The 7,976-nt window shown below is 41.5% G+C and overlaps 1 long non-coding RNA gene across 7 annotated transcripts; it reads right to left on the bottom strand.

Annotated features, from left to right (window-relative positions):
* Positions 1 to 210: 210 nt before the first annotated feature.
* LOC124031207 lies at positions 211 to 5,000 on the bottom strand. Of its 7 annotated transcripts, XR_006838091.1 has the most exons (7): positions 4,863 to 4,971; positions 3,479 to 3,593; positions 3,015 to 3,133; positions 2,725 to 2,793; positions 2,456 to 2,616; positions 2,179 to 2,313; positions 211 to 2,067 (listed from the first exon to the last, which is right to left on the bottom strand). It is a non-coding gene; the product is annotated as an uncharacterized LOC124031207 (long non-coding RNA). The 7 variants fall into 7 exon arrangements; XR_006838086.1 differs by having other exon boundaries at positions 211 to 1,426; positions 1,601 to 2,067; positions 3,015 to 5,000; XR_006838087.1 differs by having other exon boundaries at positions 3,249 to 5,000.
* Positions 5,001 to 7,976: the final 2,976 nt, after the last annotated feature.

Raw genomic sequence — 7,976 nt, 5'->3', positions numbered from 1 at the left:
TAGACATCACTTCAATTTCAACAGATATTGATCAAGTATAACACAACAACAAATCATTTCCCAGTGCCTCATATTTATAATATACATTATGTGCATCCATATAAGGGTATGAATACTGGATGTGCATTTTCACATATGCGCACACACACACACACACATTTTCTCATGTCATAGAAGCTATTAAAAATGAAAATGCTATTACCAGTAAAAAGTGAGTACAGTGGCCTATTTTAAAGAGGTTGTACAGGGTAACTTCCTTCCCTTTCTGTAATTTAGGCTCAGGCCTACATATTATGGGAAGAGTGATGCTGCAACCTCTCTCTGCCATTTGTAAATAGGTTCTCAAACACTTACTTCATGCTCAGTTATCATAAGTTCTCTGAAATTACATCACTTTCAATAGAAACTATGGAGGTTGTCAGTCATGTAAGGGACATGGGACATGACAACCCTAGCTTTCGAGAACCCATGGGGCCTGTCATGCTAAATAGTGTCCCCTCTACGTCACATTGGTATTCGATAAAGTATTAGTGTCCGGTGACAACCTAATGATTTGAATTTTGGAGATCATTACAAACTAAATGACGTTCTTTTCATCATCGCTATGCAAACAAGGCTGATTTCAGAGACAATTTCGCTGTTTAAACAAGTTTATTTAGCTAATAAAATGGAAACATTAATTTGAACTACTTGTGGGCACCTTGTTATCATTACAACATGAAATCCCTGTCTTAAAACGTTGCTACGTTGCAGAAATGGCAAAGAAAACATAATCTGCTTGACACATTAAAGTTACATACATTACAGATCATGAAGTCAGCTAATTTCCACTCTATTCATATGCAAATCCCTTTGATTCATACACTGGCTTGTCTGGCTGTCATGTTTTTATCTTAAACTGCACTGAAATAATATAATTTCAGTAGTCCTCTATTTTTTCTATTATTAGTAGGTTCTAGGATACAACAATGAATAATGTGGAACAAATAAATACCATCAAAAGATACCTTACAACTTACAATAATGATGAAACTTTGATAGTTTTTGGTAGTTATGTCATTAATTTATTTTCACATATTTTTTGTATACTCACATGGCATTCATAGACTAAAATACTGAATTCTGGTGTGTAGAATTCTGCCTGTCACTTGTTCTCAACAGGCAGCCAGTCTCAGAAGGGGGCCTTGAAGAGAGAGACCTCAAAGTCCAGGCACTGCTGCTCTCTTTGTTCTGAGTGTTTGCAATGCTAGTGTTTTTAGTTCATCTGTGGATCTCACATATTATGTGCCCAGAATGATAAGAGCAAGAAAACTCTTAACAGACAACATGACAACAACAGTAGCTGTAGATGATGTAATGAAAAGTTGGAGGGTGGTTGGTAATGGAGGACATAAGGTGGATCCACGTCTGGGTGTTGGGCAGAACCCTAGGGACTCGAGAACAGGAGCAGAGTTAAAATGAAAAAGGTAGGAGACAGAAAAGTAAACAAGCAAACACACAGGTTACACTTTACTGTGAGAAAATTTGATGGATTTTACTGCAGCGTTACAACATAAATTAACAGCGGGCAATAATTTTTCCTGGTCAAAAACCTCCACACCTGTCACGAATCCCGCCGAAGATGGTGCCTCTTCCTGTTCCGGCGGTGCTTGGCGGTTGTCGTCGCCAGGCCTACTAGCTGCCAACGATCCCCTTTTCTGTTTCATTTAGTTGTGTCTGATTAGTTGCACCTGTTTTGGGTTTAGGTTGTGATTGTGGGCCATTTAAACCCAGTAAGCCTGCTGGCTTTTGTGCGGGCTTGTTTCTCTGTTCGTTTTGTGGATGTGATATTTTCTGTATTTCTCCGGACTGTTTGTGTCCTGGTCATTGTATGCGCCTGGTGTTTTGGAGTGGCCTACTTTTCTCCGGAATAAATACAGTTGTCCTTTACCCTCTGCGCCTGACTCCGCACCCACTGCTCCTAGAAGTCGTAACAATATCCTTCTCAGTCTGTGCCTGAAAGTGGTACTCGAAGGCGTTCTAATCTGGATCGACAACTTCCACCACATCAGGTGGGGTTTCAGAGATCTGAAAGTAAGTTATACAAAAATAGCAATAGACAAACAATACTAAAAGTCACTCACAAATTTGTAAGACTACAGTATATGCAATAATTCTATATACAATTGCATTGTTTACCTTAGACAACAGCTGCGGCTCCCATCCATACTTGGCCTGGATGCTGTTGTGTGCAAAGAGAATTACCTTCAGGTTGTTCTCCCAGCCTTCCTGGTATCAAGGGACTTGATGGTCTGGTTTGTCCATCCACCAAACCTGGTGGAGGGGGTAGAAAAGCGATATCTATTGACAATGTAAGATATTAAAATATGTCTGATTATGTACCATGGAATAACAAATTGTAAAAAACAAATAAAACAAACCATTGTTGACAGAATATAACATATTACATCCGTACCTTACATTTACATTTAAGTCATTTAGCAGACGCTCTTATCCAGAGCGACTTAAACCTTGTTCCAGCGTTCATGACCTCGGTCACTCAAGATGACCTCAGGAGAACCGTGGGTGCTGAAGATAGTCCACTATCGCCTTGGAGGTGGCCTCGCTAGTCTCGTCCTTGATGGGTATCATACAAAACAAAAATCTATTTTTGGTTCCAAGCACCCTTTTTAATGGGTTACATTAGGGAATTTAGAGTTAAGCACATACTCTTCCTTTACTGACCTTAATGGGCATTGCCTCCACCCACTTGGAAAGTGACCGGTCGCTGGAAGACACCAGCTGTTTCCATTCCTGGATTTCGTGAAGCGTCCAATGAGTTCCACCCCAAACATTTAAAAAGTGTTAGAGAGAAGATGACTTTATTCTTACCTGTATCTGTCATACAGTCTGCAGATTTTTGTATTTGTAAGGATACTGACACACACACTATAATATTGAACCATGCTGTGGTCAAAAAAAAGAAACCATTCCAAAACAACTTACCAGGGCAAAATTTGAATTGGGAGACTTACCGATCATGTGCCACGGTGAACCGATCATGTGCCATGGTGAAACAACTTTGATGGGCTTTATCTCCAGTGCCACAGTCTTCACCCTCTAAAACTTCTAGCAGGCTAGACAGGGTACTGACCTTTAAGCAAAAGTGACAAATGTAAACATTGTGTGCTCTCTGATATGACATTAATTGAAATCATAATCATTTCAGATATAATAGAATGTGATTGATAAACAAAAGGTTATTTTACTGGCCCAGCTATCCACATCCTTGACAATGTCACGTCAGAAGAAGAGTAGGTTGTTTGGTACCATTCCATTTACTCCATTCCAGACATTATTATGAGCCATCCTTCCCTCAGCAGCCTCCGCTGAACTATATGTATAGCTAACAACTACTATAGAAAATAGTTGTTGAAAAATGGTTATACATAGCTAAATATGTCCAGTTATCTAATTGAAGTTAACTGCTTAACGTTACCCTGAATTTCTCTGAATGTTGCGCCTCTTGTCGACATCAGTGGTGTCTTCATAGTACTTCCTCAGGTTGGAAAGATAAAAGAAAATCTCCTCGAGGGATGCCATTGAAGTGCAAGCTACATACAAACAGAAAGCTGCAATAACAGTTATAGTAGCTTGCTTGCTATCTAGCTAGCTAACGTTAGCTTAGCTAAATAAAACTGTCTGTCTAGGCATGCTGAGATATAGAAGTACAGTAGCTAGCAACGTCGATCTATAAAAACAACAAATTATGTATTCCTATTTGACAATATGTACAAATACATGGTAAAAAAAGTGTTCTCTTTCCAGTCCTCTGAGGCAGCAGGTAGTCACCGTCAAATACACCATCCTTGGAGAGCAATTTTGAGGTAATACTTTTGCGCGGACTAAGCGAGCGTTTAAACGGTGAAATATAACTCGAACTGCCCGCATCCCCTACGAGGTCAAATAGAGCCAAGCACCAGCATAGCAACCAGCATAGCAACGGACGCTATGGTTCATTACGTATTCCGGTCAGAATTTTGCAAGTTCAAGCAACAGCCCTAGTAACAGAAGCTAGAATGTATCGAATCCTATTGTGACGTAAAGGGGGACGCTATTTGGCATGACAGGCTCCTCTTTTGGGTTCTCAGCTGAAAGTATGGACCACAGATGGTTCCAGGTGGATTACAATCCCAAGACTCTATTTGGAACTTAACTTTCATACCAGCGAGAACGAATATTTGAAATACAAACGATACACTTACTATATGCAGTTGAGCAAAGTTGCATCTGGCTATAACAGTCTCCTGCCGAGATATGAGTGTGTTCTCACCTTGTGCTGGCATTTCCATTGGACCATTCCATATTTCTGGTTGCAAACACGTGTTACTCAAAACACAGCCAGGTGCAACTTTGATAAACTGTTTACAGTAAGTGTATCTTCTGTATTTATAATTCATATGAAAGTCAAGTTCCAAATGTTTCCAAAACTGTATCGCAAGGCATATTTTAGTTTAGATCTATCATTTTGGCAGCGTCGGGCATTTCCCTCACAAGGCTAAAGGGGACGTCCAATGACCCAATGAAATGCAACGGAATTGGAGTCATGATATGAGCTAGCTAGACACCACCCTGCACACAGACTAAAAAAGGCTGACAACCAATTATTGTGTAACTGAATCATTTGAGCAAGGCTAAAGGAACAGATGCAATGCCATATCAAGCTGCCAGCACTTTTAAATTAAATTTTAAATGGGTTAATTTTCGTTAAAGGTAGGCTATAATTTAATGTCAATGTAAATGCACCCACGATTTTTGCGTGATAAAGTAGGTTGATTGGAGCCAATAGCATGCCCTGGGGCTAGGCCTATTGCATTGCTTACCTTGGATGCTGTGAAGGTAAACTTTTAAACCAGAGCGAAGCTGTTGGTCGTCGACCCTCTCCAACTGATTGAAAACTTTGGAAAAGTTGTTCTGTACAGTTTCATGCCGCCGTACCTCGGCCCGAATAATATTGCAAAGCGATAACTTGTTACTGCTGTTCATCTTGACACCTGTTTCCGGAGATTACAGGCGCGAGATTGTCATTCGTTATCCAATTGAGCGCGCTTCTCCAAACACTTCAAGCAAGGCTAATCGAACCTTTTGCATTTAGCTTCAGAACGTCTGTCTGTAGCCTACATCATTAATAAAAAAAAATACGTTATTAATTTCAGCAAATTTCCTGTTGCATGTTGAAATATCTCCGTTTGTGCCTTACAATGTCTACTTCCTTGTTTTAAAGAACCGCATTAATGGTGATGAGTTTTGTTTTGTCCTCGGAAAATATATGACACCATATGAAGAGATTGTGTGTGGCTTTGTTACTATACATCTGAAGTATATGGCATATCATATATGTTTCAAGTTTTAATGTCACGTGCACAAGTACAATGAAATGCCTTTCTTGCAAGCTCTAATAGTAAAAATAACATAACGTTGAACAAAAACACACGATAAATAAGATAAGAAGAAGACGAGAAAGTAAGTAAGCATACTATATCCATGGTCAGTCAGTTCCAGTACCATATTTATAATGTCCAAATCAAAGAAAATTGTCACATGCTCCGAATATAACAGGTGTAGTAGACCTTACGTGAAATGCTTACTTACAAGCCCTTTAACCAACAATGCAATTAAAAAAATTGAGTTAGGAAAATATTTACAAAATAAGATGAAGTAAAAAATCTCATTAAAAGTAACCCCACTCACCACCTCGCTCAATTCTCGTTGCTGCGACATGCTTGCTAGTTGAGATTTCACTAGTAATGTCAAGTCGGTTTGGCTATTTGTTTCAAGTGTATAGGTCTATAAATAAATCATTTTGCCAAAATTCGTCATCCCTACCATGTCCTATTCGACTGTAGATGTTCTGAAATGTTACTCTCTCCTCTATGTTTAATATAACACACATGCATTAATTATTAATTTAGGTTGTCTATAGAATGTATTTGACTCTGATATGTGCCACAGAAAGTATTTGACTCTAGTTACAAAATTAAGGAAATTAGAAGGACGGGTGTTCGGCAACGCCATTGCGGACCCAAGCCAAATATTTTCAGACTCCTGAGGGGGAAAAGGTGTTGTCGTGCCCTCTTCACGACTGTCTTGGTGTGTTTGGACCATGATAGTTTGTTGGTGATGTGGACACCAAGGAACTTGAAACTCTCGACCCGCTCCACTACAGCCCTGTCGTTGTTTAATGGGGGCCTGTTCAGCACTCTTTTTTTCTATAGTTCACGAGCTACTCTTGTCTTACCCACATTGAGGGAGAGGTTGTTGTCCTGGCACCACACTGCCAGGTCTCTGACCTCGTCTCTATAGACTGTCTCATCATTGTCGGTGATCAGGCTTACAGCAAACTTAATGAGGGTGTTCGATTCGTGCTTGGTCACCCAGGCGTGGGTGAACAGGGAGTACAGGAGGGAACCAAGCACGCACCCCTGATGTGTTGTTGCATACCCTTACCACCTGGTGTGCCCCGTCATGAATTCCATGATCCAGTTGCAGAGGGAGGTGTTTAGTCCCAGGGTCCTTAGCTTATTAATCAGCTTGTGGGCACTATGTTGTTGAACGCTGAGCTGTAGTCAATGAACAACATTCTCACATAGGTGTTTTTTTTGTCCAGGTGGGAAAGGGCAGTGTGGAATGCGATTAAGATTGCGTCATCTGTGGATCTGTTGGGGCAGTATGCGAATTGGAGTGGGTCTAGGGTTTCCAGCATGATGGTGTTGATGTGAGCCATGACCAGCCTTTCAAAGCACTTCATGGCTACCGACGTGAGTGCTACGGGGCGGTAATGATTTAGGAAGGTTACCTTTGCTTTCTTGGGCATGGGGACTATGTTTGAAACATGCAGGTATTACAGACTCGATCAGGGAGAGGTTGAAAACCAGTTGGTCCGTGCATGCTTTGAGCACACGTCCTGGTAATCCAAATAGCCCCGCGGCTTTAACCTATTTAAAGGTCTTGCTCACATCAGCTACGGAGAGCGTGATCACACAGTCGTCCAGGAACAGCTGGTGCTCTCGTGCATGCTTCACTGTTGCTTGCCTCGAAGCGAGCATAAAATGCTTGTCTGGTAGGCTCTCGTCACTGGGCAGTTCACGGATGGGTTTCCCATTGTAGTCCATAATAGTTTGCAAGCCCTGCCACATCCGACGAGCGTCAGAGCCGGTGTAATAGGATTCAATCTTAGTCCTGTTTGCCTGTTTGGTGGTTCGTCTGAGGGCAATGTGCAGGGATACTGGAGTCAGTTATCGCATGGTTGACCTGTGTAAATCGACTCGAGCTTCGCAACAATATTAGCTGTCATAAGTGTACAGCCGGATAATAATTTACAATAATTCCAAATATGGTTAGGAAAAAAAGACGTTGTGCAGTGGTCTACGGTAGCTGTAGCTGTGTTCGAGTCCAGACTCTGTCGCAGCCGGCCGCGACCGGAAAACACATGGGGCGGCGCACAATTGGCCCAGCTAATCCGGGTTAGGGGAGGGTTTGGCCAGCAGGGATGTCCCTGTCCTATTGCGCACTAGCGACACCTGTGGCGGGCCGGGTGCAGTGCACGCTGACATGGTTGCCAGGTGCACAGTGTTTCCTCCGACACATTGGTGCGACTGGCTTCCGGGTTAAGTGGGCATCGTGTCAAGAAGCAGTGCGGCTTGGTTGGGTTGTGTTTCGGAGGACGCATGGCTCTCGACATTCGCCTTTCCCGAGTCCGTACAGGAGTTGCAGCAATGAGACAAGACTGTAACTACCAATTGGATACCACAAGAAAACGGGTAAAAGTAAAAACGGGTAAAAGTAAAAAGAAATGTAAAATACAAAAAATTATAAATCCCAAAGCATATGTGTTGACATATGTATGGGTATATTTGCAATATTTGATCATTTATTTGTAGTAGATGGTCTCGACCATGACGATTGGTTGAAATATATAATCTTTGAAATATCTAAAC

The sequence above is a fragment of the Oncorhynchus gorbuscha genome, linkage group LG03 (genome assembly GCF_021184085.1).
Source record: "Oncorhynchus gorbuscha isolate QuinsamMale2020 ecotype Even-year linkage group LG03, OgorEven_v1.0, whole genome shotgun sequence".
NCBI lineage: Eukaryota > Metazoa > Chordata > Actinopteri > Salmoniformes > Salmonidae > Oncorhynchus > Oncorhynchus gorbuscha.
This window is presented reverse-complemented; position numbering and strand designations above follow the sequence as displayed.